Here is a 15,382-nt window from a genome sequence, read left to right as displayed (position 1 = left end):
AGTGACAGAGAGAGAGAGGGAGGTTAGTGACAGAGAGAGAGAGGGGGGTTAATGGCAGAGAGAGACGGGGGTTAGTGACAGAGAGAGAGGGAGGTTAGTGACAGAGAGAGAGGGGGGTTAGTGACACAGAGAGAGGAGGTTAGTGACAGAGAGAGAGGGGGGTTAGTGACAGAGAGAGAGGGGGGGGTTAGTGACACAGAGAGAGGGGGGTTAGTGACACAGAGAGAGAAGGGGGTTAGTGACAGAGAGAGAGGGGGGTTAGTGACAGAGAGAGAGGGGGGGGTTAGTGACAGAGAGAGAGGGGGGTTAGTGACAGAGAGAGAGGGGGGTTAGTGACAGACAGAGAGGGGGCTAGTGACAGAGAGAGAGGGGGGTTAGTGACAGAGAGAGAGGGGGGTTAGTGACAGAGAGAGAGGGTGGTTAGTGACACAGAGAGAGAAGGAGGTTAGTGACAGAGAGAGAGAGGGGGGTTAGTGACAGAGAGAGAGGGGGGTTAGTGACACAGAGAGAGAGGGGGCTAGTGACAGAGAGAGGGGGGTTAGTGACAGAGAGAGAGGTGGGGTTAGTGACAGAGAGAGAGAGGTGGGGTTCGTGACAGAGAGGGAGAGGGGCGTTAGTGACACAGAGAGAGAGGTTGGGTTAGTGACAGAGAGAGAGAGGGGGGTTAGTGACAGAGAGAGGGGGGTTAGTGACAGAGAGAGAGGGGGGTTAGTGAGAGAGAGAGGGGGGTTAGTGACAGAGAGAGGGGGGTGTTAGTGACAGAGAGAGAGGGGGGTTAGTGACAGAGAGAGGGGTGTTAGTGACAGAGAGAGGGGGGGTCAGTGACAGTGAGAGAGGGGGTTTAGTGACAGAGAGCGGGAGGTTAGTGACAGAGAGAGAGGGGGGTTAGTGACAGAGAGGGAGAGGGGGGTTAGTGACAGAGAGAGCGGGGGGTTAGTGACAGAGAGAAGGAGGTTAGTGACAGAGGGGGTGGGTTAGTGACACAGAGAGAGAGGGAGGGGGTTAGTGACAGAAAGAGAGAGTGGGGTTAGTGACAGAGAGAGGGGGGTTAGTGACAGAGAGAGAGAGAGGGGGGTTAGTGACAGAGAGAGAGGGGGGTTAGTGACAGAGAGAGAGGGGGCTAGTGACAGAGAGAGAGGGGGGTTAGTGACAGAGAGAGAGGGGGGTTAGTGACACAGAGAGAGGGGGGTTAGTGACAGAGAGAGAGAGGGGGGTTAGTGACAGAGAGAGAGAGGGGGGTTAGTGGCAGAGAGAGACGGGGGTTAGTGGCAGAGAGAGACGGGGGTTAGTGACAGAGAGAGAGAGGGGGGTTAGTGACAGAGAGAGAGAGGGGGGTTAGTGACAGAGAGAGAGGGGGGTTAGTGACAGAGAGAGGGGGGGGTTAGTGACAGAGAGAGAGGGGGGTTAGTGACAGAGAGAGAGGGGGGTTAGTGACAGAGAGAGGGGTGTTAGTGACAGAGAGAGGGGGGGTCAGTGACAGTGAGAGAGGGGGTTTAGTGACAGAGAGCGGGAGGTTAGTGACAGAGAGAGAGGGGGGTTAGTGACAGAGAGAGAGAGGGGGGTTAGTGAAAGAGAGAGGGGGGGGTTAGTGACACAGAGAGAGGGGGGTTAGTGACACAGAGAGAGGGGGTTAGTGACAGAGAGAGAGGGGGATGAGTGACAGAGAGAGAGGGGGGTTAGTGACAGAGAGAGAGGCGGGGGTTAGTGACAGAGAGAGAGAGGGGGTTAGTGACAGAGAGAGAGGGGGTTTAGTGACAGAGAGTGAGGGGGGTTAGTGACAGGGAGAGAGGGGGCTAGTGACAGAGAGAGAGAGAGAGGGGTTAGTGACAGAGAGAGAGGGGGGTTAGTGACAGATAGAGAGGGGGGTTAGTGACAGAGAGAGAGGGGGCTAGTGACAGAGAGAGAGGCGTGTTAGTGACAGAGAGAGAGGAGGTTAGTGACAGAGAGAGAGAGGGGGGTTAATGGCAGAGAGAGACGGGGGTTAGTGACACAGAGAGAGGGGGGTTAGTGACAGAGAGAGAGAGGGGGGTTAGTGACAGAGAGAGAGGGGGGTTAATGACAGAGAGAGGGGTGTTAGTGACAGAGAGAGGGGGGGTCAGTGACAGTGAGAGAGGGGGTTTAGTGACAGAGAGCGGGAGGTTAGTGACAGAGAGAGAGGGGGGTTAGTGAAAGAGAGAGGGGGGGGTTAGTGACACAGAGAGAGAGGGGGCTAGTGACAGAGAGAGGGGGGTTAGTGACAGAGAGAGAGGTGGGGTTAGTGACAGAGAGAGAGAGGTGGGGTTCGTGACAGAGAGGGAGAGGGGCGTTAGTGACACAGAGAGAGAGGTTGGGTTAGTGACAGAGAGAGAGAGGGGGGTTAGTGACAGAGAGAGGGGGGTTAGTGACAGAGAGAGAGGGGGGTTAGTGACAGAGAGAGAGGGGGGTTAGTGAGAGAGAGAGGGGGGTTAGTGACAGAGAGAGGGGGGTGTTAGTGACAGAGAGAGAGGGGGGTTAGTGACAGAGAGAGGGGTGTTAGTGACAGAGAGAGGGGGGGTCAGTGACAGTGAGAGAGGGGGTTTAGTGACAGAGAGCGGGAGGTTAGTGACAGAGAGAGAGGGGGGTTAGTGACAGAGAGAGAGGGGGGTTAGTGACAGAGAGAGCGGGGGGTTAGTGACAGAGAGAAGGAGGTTAGTGACAGAGGGGGTGGGTTAGTGACACAGAGAGAGAGGGAGGGGGTTAGTGACAGAAAGAGAGAGTGGGGTTAGTGACAGAGAGAGGGGGGTTAGTGACAGAGAGAGAGAGAGGGGGGTTAGTGACAGAGAGAGAGGGGGGTTAGTGACAGAGAGAGAGGGGGCTAGTGACAGAGAGAGAGGGGGGTTAGTGACAGAGAGAGAGGGGGGTTAGTGACACAGAGAGAGGGGGGTTAGTGACAGAGAGAGAGAGGGGGGTTAGTGACAGAGAGAGAGAGGGGGGTTAGTGGCAGAGAGAGACGGGGGTTAGTGGCAGAGAGAGACGGGGGTTAGTGACAGAGAGAGAGAGGGGGGTTAGTGACAGAGAGAGAGAGGGGGGTTAGTGACAGAGAGAGGGGGGGGTTAGTGACAGAGAGAGGGGGGGGTTAGTGACAGAGAGAGAGGGGGGTTAGTGACAGAGAGAGAGGGGGGTTAGTGACAGAGAGAGGGGTGTTAGTGACAGAGAGAGGGGGGGTCAGTGACAGTGAGAGAGGGGGTTTAGTGACAGAGAGCGGGAGGTTAGTGACAGAGAGAGAGGGGGGTTAGTGACAGAGAGAGAGAGGGGGGTTAGTGAAAGAGAGAGGGGGGGGTTAGTGACACAGAGAGAGGGGGGTTAGTGACACAGAGAGAGGGGGTTAGTGACAGAGAGAGAGGGGGATGAGTGACAGAGAGAGAGGGGGGTTAGTGACAGAGAGAGAGGCGGGGGTTAGTGACAGAGAGAGAGAGGGGGTTAGTGACAGAGAGAGAGGGGGTTTAGTGACAGAGAGTGAGGGGGGTTAGTGACAGGGAGAGAGGGGGCTAGTGACAGAGAGAGAGAGAGAGGGGTTAGTGACAGAGAGAGAGGGGGGTTAGTGACAGATAGAGAGGGGGGTTAGTGACAGAGAGAGAGGGGGCTAGTGACAGAGAGAGAGGCGTGTTAGTGACAGAGAGAGAGGAGGTTAGTGACAGAGAGAGAGAGGGGGGTTAATGGCAGAGAGAGACGGGGGTTAGTGACACAGAGAGAGGGGGGTTAGTGACAGAGAGAGAGAGGGGTTAATGACAGAGAGAGGGGTGTTAGTGACAGAGAGAGGGGGGGTCAGTGACAGTGAGAGAGGGGGTTTAGTGACGGAGAGCGGGAGGTTAGTGACAGAGAGAGAGGGGGGTTAGTGACAGATAGAGAGGGGGGTTAGTGACAGAGAGAGAGGGGGCTAGTGACAGAGAGAGAGGCGTGTTAGTGACAGAGAGAGAGGAGGTTAGTGACAGAGAGAGAGAGGGGGGTTAATGGCAGAGAGAGACGGGGGTTAGTGACACCGAGAGAGGGGGGTTAGTGACAGAGAGAGAGGGGGGGGTTAGTGACAGAGAGAGAGGGGGGTTAGTGACAGAGAGAGAGGGGGGTTAGTGACAGAGAGAGAGGGGGGTTAGTGACAGAGAGAGAGAGAGGGGTTAGTGACAGAGAGAAGGAGGTTAGTGACAGAGGGGGGGGGGTTAGTGACACAGAGAGAGAGGGAGGGGGTTAGTGACAGAGAGAGAGAGTGGGGTTAGTGACAGAGAGAGGGGGGTTAGTGACAGAGAGAGAGAGAGAGGGGTTAGTGACAGAGAGAGAGGGGGGTTAGTGACAGAGAGAGAGGGGGCTAGTGACAGAGAGAGAGGCGTGTTAGTGACAGAGAGAGAGAGGGGGGTTAGTGACAGAGAGAGAGGGGGGTTAGTGACAGAGAGAGAGACGGGCGTTAGTGACAGAGAGAGAGGGGGGTTAGTGACAGAGAGAGAGGAGGTTAGTGACAGAGAGAGAGAGGGGGGTTAGTGACAGAGAGAGAGGGGGGTTAATGGCAGAGAGAGACGGGGGTTAGTGACAGAGAGAGAGGGGGGGGTTAGTGACAGAGAGAGAGGGGGGTTAGTGACAGAGAGAGAGGGGGCTAGTGACAGAGAGAGAGAGAGAGGGGTTAGTGACAGAGAGAAGGAGGTTAGTGACAGAGGGGGGGGGGGGTGACACAGAGAGAGAGGGAGGGGGTTAGTGACAGAGAGAGAGAGTGGGGTGAGTGACAGAAAGAGGGGGGTTAGTGACACAGAGAGAGAGAGGGGGTTAGTGACAGAGAGAGAGGGGGGTTAGTGACAGATAGAGAGGGGGGTTAGTGACAGATAGAGAGTGGGGTTAGTGACAGAGAGAGAGGGGGGTTAGTGACAGAGAGAGAGGGGGGTTAGTGACAGATAGAGAGGGGGGTTAGTGACAGAGAGAGAGGGGGGTTAGTGACAGAGAGAGACAGGGGGCTAGTGACAGAGAGAGAGGCGTGTTAGTGACAGAGAGAGAGGAGGTTAGTGACAGCGAGAGAGAGGGGGGTTAGTGACAGAGAGAAAGAGGGGGGTTAGTGACAGAGAGAGAGAGGGTGGTTAATGGCAGAGAGAGACGGGGGTTAGTGACACAGAGAGAGGGGGGTTAGTGACACAGAGAGAGAAGGGGGTTAGTGACACAGAGAGAGAAGGGGGTTAGTGACACAGAGAGAGGGGGGTTAGTGACAGAGAGGGGGGGGGGGGGTTAGTGACAGAGAGAGGGGGGGGTTAGTGACAGAGAGAGAGGGGGGTTAATGGCAGAGAGAGACGGGGGTTAGTGACACAGAGAGAGGGGGGTTAGTGACACAGAGAGAGAAGGGGGTTAGTGACACAGAGAGAGAAGGGGGTTAGTGACACAGAGAGAGAAGGGGGTTAGTGACACAGAGAGAGGGGGGTTAGTGACAGAGAGGGGGGGGGGTTAGTGACAGAGAGAGAGGGGGGTTAGTGACAGAGAGAGAGGGGGGTTCGTGACAGAGAGAGGGGGGGGGTTAGTGACAGAGAGAGGGGGGGGTTAGTGACACAGAGAGAGGGGGCTAGTGACAGAGAGAGAGGGGTTAGTGACAGAGAGAGAGGGGGTTAGTGACAGAGAGAGAGGGGGGTTAGTGACAGAGAGAGAGAGGGGTGTTAGTGACAGAGAGAGAGGGGGGTTAGTGACAGAGAGAGAGGGGGGTTAGTGACAGAGAGAGAGGGGGTTAGTGACAGAGAGAGAGGGGGGTTAGTGACAGAGAGAGAGGGGGGTTAGTGACAGAGAGAGAGGGGGGTTAGTGACAGAGAGAGATGGGGCTAGTGACAGAGAGAGAGGGGGGTTAGTTCCAGTGAGAGAGAGGGGGGTAGTGACAGAGAGAGATGGGGCTAGTGACAGAGAGAGAGGGGGGTTAGTTCCAGTGAGAGAGAGGGGGGTAGTGACAGAGAGAGAGAGGGGGGTTAGTGACAGAGAGAGAGGGGGCTAGTGACAGAGAGAGAGGGAGGTTAGTGAGAGAGAGAGAAGGGGGTTCGTGACAGAGAGAGGGGGGGGTTCGTGACAGAGAGAGGGGGGGGTTAGTGACAGGGCGGGGGGGGGTTAGTGACAGAGAGAGAGGGGGGTTAGTGACACAGAGAGAGGGGGCTTAGTGACACAGAGAGAGGGGGGTTAGTGACAGAGAGAGAGAGGGGTTAGTGACAGAGAGAGAGGGGGGTTAGTGACAGAGAGAGAGGTGGGGTTAGTGACAGAGAGAGAGGGGGCTAGTGACAGAGAGAGAGGGGGGCTAGTGACAGAGAGAGAGGGGGGTTAGTGACAGAGAGAGAGGGGGTTTAGTGACACAGAGAGAGAAGGGGGTTAGTGACAGAGAGAGAGAGGGGGGTTAGTGACAGAGAGAGAGGGGGGTTAGTGACACAGAGAGAGAGGGGCCTAGTGACGGAGAGAGAGGGGGGTTAGTGACAGAGAGAGAGGTGGGTTAGTGACAGAGAGAGAGGGGGGTTAGTGACACAGAGAGAGAGGTGGGGTTAGTGACAGAGAGAGAGAGGGGGGTTAGTGACAGAGAGAGGGGGGTTAGTGACAGAGAGAGGGGGGGTCAGTGACAGTGAGAGAGGGGGCTAGTGACAGAGAGAGAGGGGGTCAGTGACAGAGAGTGAGGGGTTACTGACAGAGAGAGAGAGATGGGTTAGTGAGAGAGAGAGAGGGGGGGTTAGTGACAGAGAGAAGGGGGTTAGTGACAGAGAGAGGGGGGGGTTAGTGACAGAGAGAGAGTCGGGGGTTAGTGACAGAGAGAGAGAGGGGGTTAGTGACAGAGAGAAGGGGGTTAGTGACAGAGAGTGAGGGGGGTTAGTGACAGAGAGAAGGGGATTAGTGACAGAGAGAGAGAGGGGGTTTGTGACAGAGAGAAGGGGGTTAGTGACAGAGAGAGAGGGGGTTAGTGACAGATGGAGGGGGGCGAGTGACAGAGAGAGGGGGGTTAGTGACAGAGAGAGAGGCGGGGGTTAGTGACAGAGAGAGAGGGGGTTAGTGACAGAGAGAGGGGGTTAGTGACAGAGAGAGGGGGGTTAGTGACAGAGAGAGGGGGGTTAGTGACAGAGAGAGGGGGGTTAGTGACAGAGAGAGAGGGGGCTAGTGACAGAGAGAGGGGGGTTAGTGACAGAGAGAGGGGGGTTAGTGACAGAGAGAGGGGGGGGATAGTGACAGAGAGAGAGAGGGATGAGTGACAGAGAGAGAGGGGGATGAGTGACAGAGAGAGAGGGGGGTTAGTGACAGAGAGAGAGGCGGGGGTTAGTGACAGAGAGAGAGGGGGGGTTAGTGACAGAGAGAAGGGGGTTAGTGACAGAGAGAGAGTAGGAGGGGGTTAGTGTCAGAGAGAGAGGGGGGTTAGTGACAGAGAGAGAGGGGGGGATTAGTGACAGAGAGAGAGGGGGTTAGTGACAGAGGGAGGGGGGCTAGTGACAGAGGGAGGGGGGCTAGTGACAGAGAGAGAGGGGGGTTAGTGACAGAGAGAGAGAGAGGGGGGTTAGTGACAGAGAGAGAGGGGGGTTAGTGACAGAGAGAGAGGGGGGTTAGTGACAGAGAGAGAGAGGGGTTAGTGACAGAGAGAGAGTGGGAGGGGGTTAGTGACAGAGAGAGAGGGGGGTTAGTGACAGAGAGAGAGGGGGGTTAGTGACAGAGAGAGAGAGAGGGGGGTTAGTGACAGAGAGAGGGGGGTTAGTGACAGAGAGAGAGAGGGGGGTTAGTGACAGAGAGAGAGGGGGGTTAGTGACAGAGAGAGAGGGGGCTAGTGACAGAGAGAGAGGCGTGTTAGTGACAGAGAGAGAGGAGGTTAGTGAAAGAGAGAGAGAGGGGGGTTAGTGACAGAGAGAGAGAGGGGGATTAATGGCAGAGAGAGAGGGGGGTTAGTGACACAGAGAGAGGGGGGTTAGTGACACAGAGAGAGAAGGGGGTTAGTGACAGAGAGAGAGGGGGGTTAGTGACAGAGAGAGGGGGGGTGTTAATGGCAGAGAGAGAGGGGGGTTAGTGACAGAGAGAGAGGGGGGTTCGTGACAGAGAGAGAGAGGGGGTTAGTGACAGAGAGAGGGGGGGCTAGTGACAGAGAGAGAGGGGGGTTAGTGACAGAGAGAGAGGGGGGTTAGTGACAGAGAGAGAGAGGGGTTAGTGACAGAGAGAGAGGGGGGTTAGTGACAGAGAGAGAGGGGGGTTAGTGACAGAGAGAGAGGGGGGTTAGTTACACAGAGAGAGAGGGGGGTTAGTGACACAGAGAGAGAAGGGGGTTAGTGACAGAGAGAGAGAGGGGGGTTCGTGACAGAGAGAGAGGGGGGGGTTAGTGACAGAGAGGGGGGGGGGTTAGTGACAGAGAGAGGGGGGGGGTTAGTGACAGAGAGAGGGGGGGGTTAGTGACACAGAGAGAGGTGGGGTTAGTGACAGAGAGAGAGAGGGGGGTTAGTGACAGGGAGAGAAGGGGGTTAGTGACAGAGAGAGAGAGGGGGGTTAGTGACAGAGAGAGAGAGGGGGGTTAGTGACAGAGAGAGAGGGGGCTAGTGACAGAGAGAGAGGGGGGTTTGTGACAGAGAGAGAGGCGGGTTAGTGACAGAGAGAGAGGGGGGTTAGTGACAGAGAGAGAGGGGGGTTAGTGACACAGAGAGAAAGGTGGGGTTAGTGACAGAGATAGAGGGGGGTTAGTGACAGAGAGAGAGGGGGGTTAGTGACACAGAGAGAGAGGTGGGGTTAGTGACAGAGAGAGAGGGGGGTTAGTGACACAGAGAGAGAGGTGGGGTTAGTGACAGAGAGGGAGAGGGGGGTTAGTGACACAGAGAGAGAGGTTGGGTTAGTGACAGAGAGAGAGAGGGGGGTTAGTGACAGAGAGAGAGGGGGGTTAGTGACAGAGAGAGGGGGGTTTGTGACAGAGAGAGAGGGGGGTCAGTGACAGTGAGAGAGGGGGCTAGTGACAGAGAGAGAGGGGGTCAGTGACAGAGAGAGAGGGGGTTAGTGACAGAGAGTGAGGGGTTACTGACAGAGAGAGAGAGATGGGTTAGTGACAGAGAGAGGGGGGGTTAGTGACAGAGAGAAGGGGGTTAGTGACAGAGAGAGAGGGGGGTTAGTGACAGAGAGAAGGGGGTTAGTGACAGAGAGAGAGAGGGGGTTAGTGACAGAGAGAAGGGGGTTAGTGACAGAGAGAAGGGGGTTAGTGACAGAGAGAGAGGGGGCTAGTGACAGAGAGTGAGGGGTTAGTGACAGAGAGAGAGAAGGGTTAGTGACAGAGAGAGGGGGGGTTAGTGACAGAGAGAAGGGGGTTAGTGACAGAGAGAGAAGGGGGTTAGTGACAGAGAGAGAAGGGGGTTAGTGACAGAGAGAGAGGGGGGATTAGTGACAGAGAGAAGGTGGTTAGTGACAGAGAGAGAGGGGGTTAGTGACAGAGGGAGGGGGGTTAGTGACAGAGGGAGGGGGGGTTAGTGACAGAGGGAGGGGGGGTTAGTGACAGAGGGAGGGGGGGGTTAGTGACAGAGGGAGGGGGGGGTTAGTGACAGAGAGAGAGGCGGGGGTTAGTGACAGAGAGAGAGGGGTTAGTGACAGAGAGAGGGGGGTTAGTGACAGAGAGAGAGGGGGGATAGTGACAGAGAGAAGGGGGTTAGTGACAGAGAGAGAGGCGAGGGTTGGTGACAGAGAGAGAGAGGGGGTTAGTGACAGAGAGAAGGGGGTTAGTGACAGAGAGAGAAGGGGGTTAGTGACAGAGAGAGAAGGGGGTTAGTGACAGAGAGAGAGGGGTTAGTGTCAGAGAGAGAGTGGGAGGGGGTTAGTGACAGAGAGAGAGGGGGTTTAGTGACAGAGCGGGAGGTTAGTGACAGAGAGAGAGGGGGGTTAGTGACAGAGAGAGAGAGGGGGGTTCGTGACAGAGAGAGAGGAGGGTTAGTGACAGAGAGAAGGAGTTTAATGACAGGGGGGGGGGGTTTGTTACACAGAGAGAGAGGGAGGGGGTTAGTGACAGAGAGAGGGGGGTTAGTGACAGAGAGAGAGAGAGGGGGTGAGTGACAGAGAGACAGAGGGGGGTTAGTGACAGAGAGAGAGGGGGGGTTAGTGGCAGAGAGAGAGAGGGGGGTTAGTGAGAGAGAGAGAGGGGGGTTAGTGACAGAGAGAGAGGGGGGTTAGTGACAGAGAGAGAGGGGGGGGTTAGTGACAGAGAGAGAGGGGGGTTAGTGACAGAGAGAGAGGGGGTAAGTGACAGAGAGAGAGGGGGTTAGTGACAGAGAGAGAGGGGGCTAGTGACAGAGAGAGAGGGGGGTTAGTGACAGAGAGAGAGAGGGTGGTTTGTGACAGAGAGAGAGGGGGCTAGTGACAGAGAGAGAGGGGTGTTCGTGACAGAGAGAGAGGGGGGTTAGTGACAGAGAGAGAGGGGGGTTAGTGACAGAGAGAGGGGGGGGTTAGTGACACAGAGAGAGAAGGGGGTTAGTGACAGAGAGAGAGAGGGGGGTTAGTGACAGAGAGAGAGGGGGGTTAGTGACAGAGAGAGAGGGGGGTTAGTGACAGAGAGAGAGGGGGTTTAGTGACAGAGAGAGAGGGGGGTTAGTGACAGAGAGAGAGGGGGGTTAGTGACAGAGAGAAAGGGGGGTTAGTGACACAGAGAAAGGGGGGTTAGTGACAGAGAGAGAGGGGGGTTAGTGACAGAGAGAGAGGGGGGTTAGTGACAGAGAGAGAGGGGGGTTAGTGACAGAGAGAGAGGGGGCTAGTGACAGAGAGAGAGGGGGCTAGTGACAGAGAGAGAGGGGGGTTAGTGACAGAGAGAGGGGGGCTAGTGACAGAGAGAGAGAGGGGTTTGTGACACAGAGAAAGGGGGGTTAGTGACACAGAGAGAGAAGGGGGTTAGTGACACAGAGAGAGAAGGGGGTTACTGACAGAGAGAGAGAGGGGGGTTAGTGACAGAGAGAGGGGGGGGGTTAGTGACAGAGAGAGAGGGGCGTTAGTGACAGAGAGAGAGGGGGGTTAGTGACAGAGAGAGAGGGGGGTTAGTGACAGAGAGAGAGTGGGGGCTAGTGACAGAGAGAGAGGGGGGTTAGTGACAGAGAGAGAGAGGGGGGTTAGTGAGAGAGAGAGAGGGGGGTTAGTGACAGAGAGCGAGGGGGATTAGTGACACAGAGAGAGAGGTGGGGTTAGTGACAGAGAGAGAGAGGGGGTTCGTGACAGAGAGGGGGGGGGGTTAGTGACAGAGAGAGGGGGGGGTTAGTGACAGAGAGAGAGGGGGGTTAGTGACAGAGAGAGAGAGGGGGGTTAGTGACAGAGAGAGGTGGGGTTAGTGACAGAGAGAGAGAGGGGGGTTAGTGACAGAGAGAGGGGGGTGAGTGACAGAGAGAGAGGGGGGTTAGTGACACAGAGAGGTGGGGTTAGTGACAGAGAGAGAGAGGGGGGTTAGTGACACAGAGAGAGAGGTGGGGTTAGTGGCAGAGAGAGAGGGGTTAGTGACAGAGAGAGAGGGGGGTTAGTGACAGAGAGAGAGGGAGGTTAGTGACAGAGAGAGAGGGAGGTAATTGATAGAGAGAGAGGGGTTAGTGACAGAGAGAGAGAGTGGGGTTAGTGACAGAGAGAGAGACAGGGTCAGTGACGGAGAGAGAGAGAGACAGGGTCAATGACGGAGAGAGAGAGAGAGAGAGAGAGAGAGAGACAGGGCCAGTGACAGAGAGAGAGAGAGACAGGGTCAATGACGGAGAGAGAGAGAGAGAGAGAGAGAGAGAGAGACAGGGTCAGTGACAGAGAGAGAGAGAGACAGGGTCAGTGACAGAGAGAGAGAGAGAGACAGGGTCAGTGACAGAGAGAGAGAGAGACAGGGTCAGTGATGGAGAGAGAGAGAGAGAGAGAGAGAGAGAGGAAGAGACAGGGTCAGTGATAGAGAGAGAGAGAGACTGGGTCAGTGACAGAGAGAGAGAGAGAGACAGGGTCAGTGACAGAGAGAGAGAGAGACAGGGTCAGTGATGGAGAGAGAGAGAGAGAGAGAGAAAGGAAGAGACAGGGTCAGTGATAGAGAGAGAGAGAGACTGGGTCAGTGACAGAGAGAGAGAGAGAGACAGGGTCAGTGACAGAGAGAGAGAGAGACTGGGTCAGTGACGGAGAGAGAGAGAGAGAGACAAGTTCAGTGACAGAGAGAGACAGGGTCAGTGATGGAGAGAGTGAGAGAGAGAGAGAGAGACTGGGTCAGTGACGGAGAGAGAGAGATAGAGAGAGACAAGGTCAGTGACGGAGAGAGAGAGAGACAGGGTCAGTGACAGAGAAAGAGAGACAGAGAGACAGGGTCAGTGACGGAGAGAGAGAGACTGGGTCAGTGACGGAGAGAGAGAGATAGAGAGAGACAAGGTCAGTGACGGAGAGATAGAGAGAGACAGGGTCAGTGACGGAGAGAGAGAGACACACAGGGTCAGTGACAGAGAGAGAGAGAGAGACTGGGTCAGTGACGGAGAGAGAGAGAGAGAGAGAGAGACAAGGTCAGTGACAGAGAGAGACAGGGTCACTGACAGAGAGAGAGAGAGAGAGACAGGGTCAGTGACGGAGAGAGAGAGAGAGACAGGGTCAGTGACAGAGAGAGAGAGAGAGACAGGGTCAGTGACAGAGAGAGATAGAGAGAGAGAGAGACAGGGTCAGTGACAGAGAGAGAGAGAGAGACAGGGTCAGTGACAGAGAGAGAGAGAGAGAGACAGGGTCAGTAACAGAGAGACAGAGAGACAGGGTCAGTGACAGAGAGAGAGAGAGAGACAGGGTCAGTGACAGAGAGAGAGAGAGAGACATGGACAGCGACAGAGAGCGAGAGAGAGAGAGAGACATGGTCAGTGACGGAGAGAGAGAGAGAGAGACAGCGTCAATAACAGAGAGAGAGACAGGGTCAGTGACAGAGAGAGAGAGAGACATGGACAGCGACAGAGAGCGAGAGAGAGAGAGAGACATGGTCAGTGACGGAGAGAGAGAGAGAGACAGCGTCAATAACAGAGAGAGAGACAGGGTCAGTGACGGAGAGCGAGAGAGAGACACAGGGTCAGTGACAGAGAGAGAGAGACAGGGTCAGTGACAGGGAGAGAGAGAGCGACAGGGTCAGTGACAGAGAGAGAGAGACAGGGTCAGTGACAGAGAGAGAGGGAGAGAGACATGGACAGTGACAGAGAGAGAGAGAGACAGGGTCTGTGACAGAGAGAGAGAGAGAGAGAGACAGGGTCAGTGACGGAGAGCGAGAGAGAGACACAGGGTCAGTGACAGAGAGAGAGAGACAGGGTCAGTGACAGAGAGAGAGAGACAGGGTCAGTGACAGAGAGTGAGACAGGGTCAGTGACGGAGACAGAGAGAGAGAGAGAGACAGGGACAGTGACAGAGAGAGAGAGACAGGGTCTGTGACAGAGAGAGAGAGAGAGACAGGGTCAGTGACAGAGAGAGAGAGAGAGACAGGGTCAGTGACAGAGAGAGAGAGAGAGTCTGGGTCAGTGACGGAGAGAGAGAGAGAGAGAGAGAGACAAGGTCAGTGACAGAGAGAGACAGGGTCAGTGACAGAGAGAGAGAGAGAGAGACAGAGTCAGTGACGGAGAGAGAGAGAGAGAGAGACAGGGTCAGTGACAGAGAGAGAGAGAGACAGGGTCAGTGACAGAGAGAGAGACATGGACAGTGACAGAGAGAGAGAGAGAGAGAGACAGGGTCAGTAACAGAGAGAGAGAGAGAGAGACAGGGTCAGTGACAGAGAGAGAGAGAGACAGGGTCAGTGACAGAGAGAGAGAGAGAGAGACAGGGTCAGTGACAGAGAGAGAGAGAGACATGGACAGTGACAGAGAGCGAGAGAGAGAGAGAGAGAGACATGGTCAGTGACGGAGAGAGAGAGAGAGAGAGACAGGGTCAGTGACAGAGAGAGAGAGAGAGAGACAGCGTCAATAACAGAGAGAGAGAGACAGGGTCAGGGACGGAGAGCGAGAGAGAGACACAGGGTCAGTGACAGAGAGAGAGAGAGAGACAGGGTCAGTGACAGAGAGAGAGAGAGAGCGACAGGGTCAGTGACAGAGAGAGAGACATGGACAGTGACAGAGAGAGAGAGAGAGAGACAGGGTCAGTGACGGAGAGAGAGAGAGCGACAGGGTCAGTGACAGAGAGAGAGACATGGACAGTGACAGAGAGAGAGAGACAGGGTCAGTGACAGAGAGAGAGAGAGAGACAGGGTCAGTGACAGAGAGTGAGACAGGGTCAGTGACGGAGACAGAGAGAGAGAGAGAGAGAGAGACAGGGTCAGTGACAGAGAGAGAGAGAGACAGGGTCAGTGATGGAGAGAGAGAGAGACAGGGTCAGTGACAGAGAGAGAGAGAGAGAGAGACAGGGTCAGTGACAGAGAGAGAGAGAGACAGGGTCAGTGACAGAGAGAGAGAGAGAGACAGGGTCAGTGACAGAGAGAGAGAGAGACAGGGTCAGTGATGGAGAGAGAGAGAGACAGGGTCAGTGACGGAGAGAGAGAGAGAGAGAGACAGGGTCAGTGACAGAGAGAGAGAGAGAGACAGGGTCAGTGACAGAGAGAGAGAGACAGAGAGACAGGGTCAGTGACAGAGAGAGAGAGAGACAGGGTCAGTGACAGAGAGAGAGAGAGAGACAGGGTCAGTGACAGAGAGAGAGAGAGCGACAGGATCAGTGACAGAGAGAGAGACATGGACAGTGACAGAGAGAGAGAGAGAGACAGGGTCAGTGACAGAGAGAGAGAGAGACAGGGTCAGTGACAGAGAGTGAGACAGGGTCAGTGACGGAGACAGAGAGAGAGAGAGAGACAGGGACAGTGACAGAGAGAGAGAGACAGCGTCTGTGACAGAGAGAGAGAGAGAGAGAGAGAGAGAGACAGGGTCAGTGACAGAGAGAGAGAGAGAGACAGGGTCAGTGATGGAGAGAGAGAGAGACAGGGTCAGTGACAGAGAGAGAGAGACAGAGAGACAGGGTCAGTGACAGAGAGAGAGAGAGAGACAGGGTCAGTGACAGAGAGAGAGAGACAGAGAGACAGGGTCAGTGACAGAGAGAGAGAGAGAGACAGGGTCAGTGACAGAGAGAGAGAGAGAGAGACAGGGTCAGTGACAGAGAGAGAGAGAGAGAGAGACAGGGTCAGTGATGGAGAGAGAGAGAGACAGGGTCAGTGACAGAGAGAGAGAGAGAGAGAGACAGGGTCAGTGACGGAGAGAGAGAGAGAGACAGGGTCAGTGACAGAGAGAGAGAGACAGAGAGACAGGGTCAGTGACGGAGAGAGAGAGAGACAGGGTCAGTGACGGAGAGAGAGAGAGACAGGGTCAGTGACAGAGAGAGAGAGAGACAGAGTCAGTGACAGAGAGAAAGAGAGAGACAATGTCAGTGACGGAGAGAGAGAGAGAGAGAGACAGGGTCAGTGACAGAGAGAGAGAGACAGAGAGACAGGGTCAGTGACGGAGAG

The 15,382-nt window shown here is 55.5% G+C and overlaps 1 long non-coding RNA gene across 1 annotated transcript in view; it reads right to left on the bottom strand.

Moving 5' to 3' along the window:
- Positions 1-15,382, bottom strand: part of LOC148138271 (uncharacterized) — a 93,091-nt gene that overhangs the window by 63,145 nt on the left and 14,564 nt on the right. The gene's annotated exons all lie outside the window — the stretch shown is intronic.

This window comes from Chiloscyllium plagiosum, unplaced genomic scaffold (genome assembly GCF_037043375.1).
Source record: "Chiloscyllium plagiosum isolate Xiang-an unplaced genomic scaffold, Cpla_swu_hap1 HiC_scaffold_41, whole genome shotgun sequence".
Lineage (NCBI taxonomy): Eukaryota > Metazoa > Chordata > Chondrichthyes > Orectolobiformes > Hemiscylliidae > Chiloscyllium > Chiloscyllium plagiosum.
The sequence above is the reverse complement of the archived record's forward strand: the minus strand, read 5'-3'. Positions and strand labels throughout refer to the sequence as shown.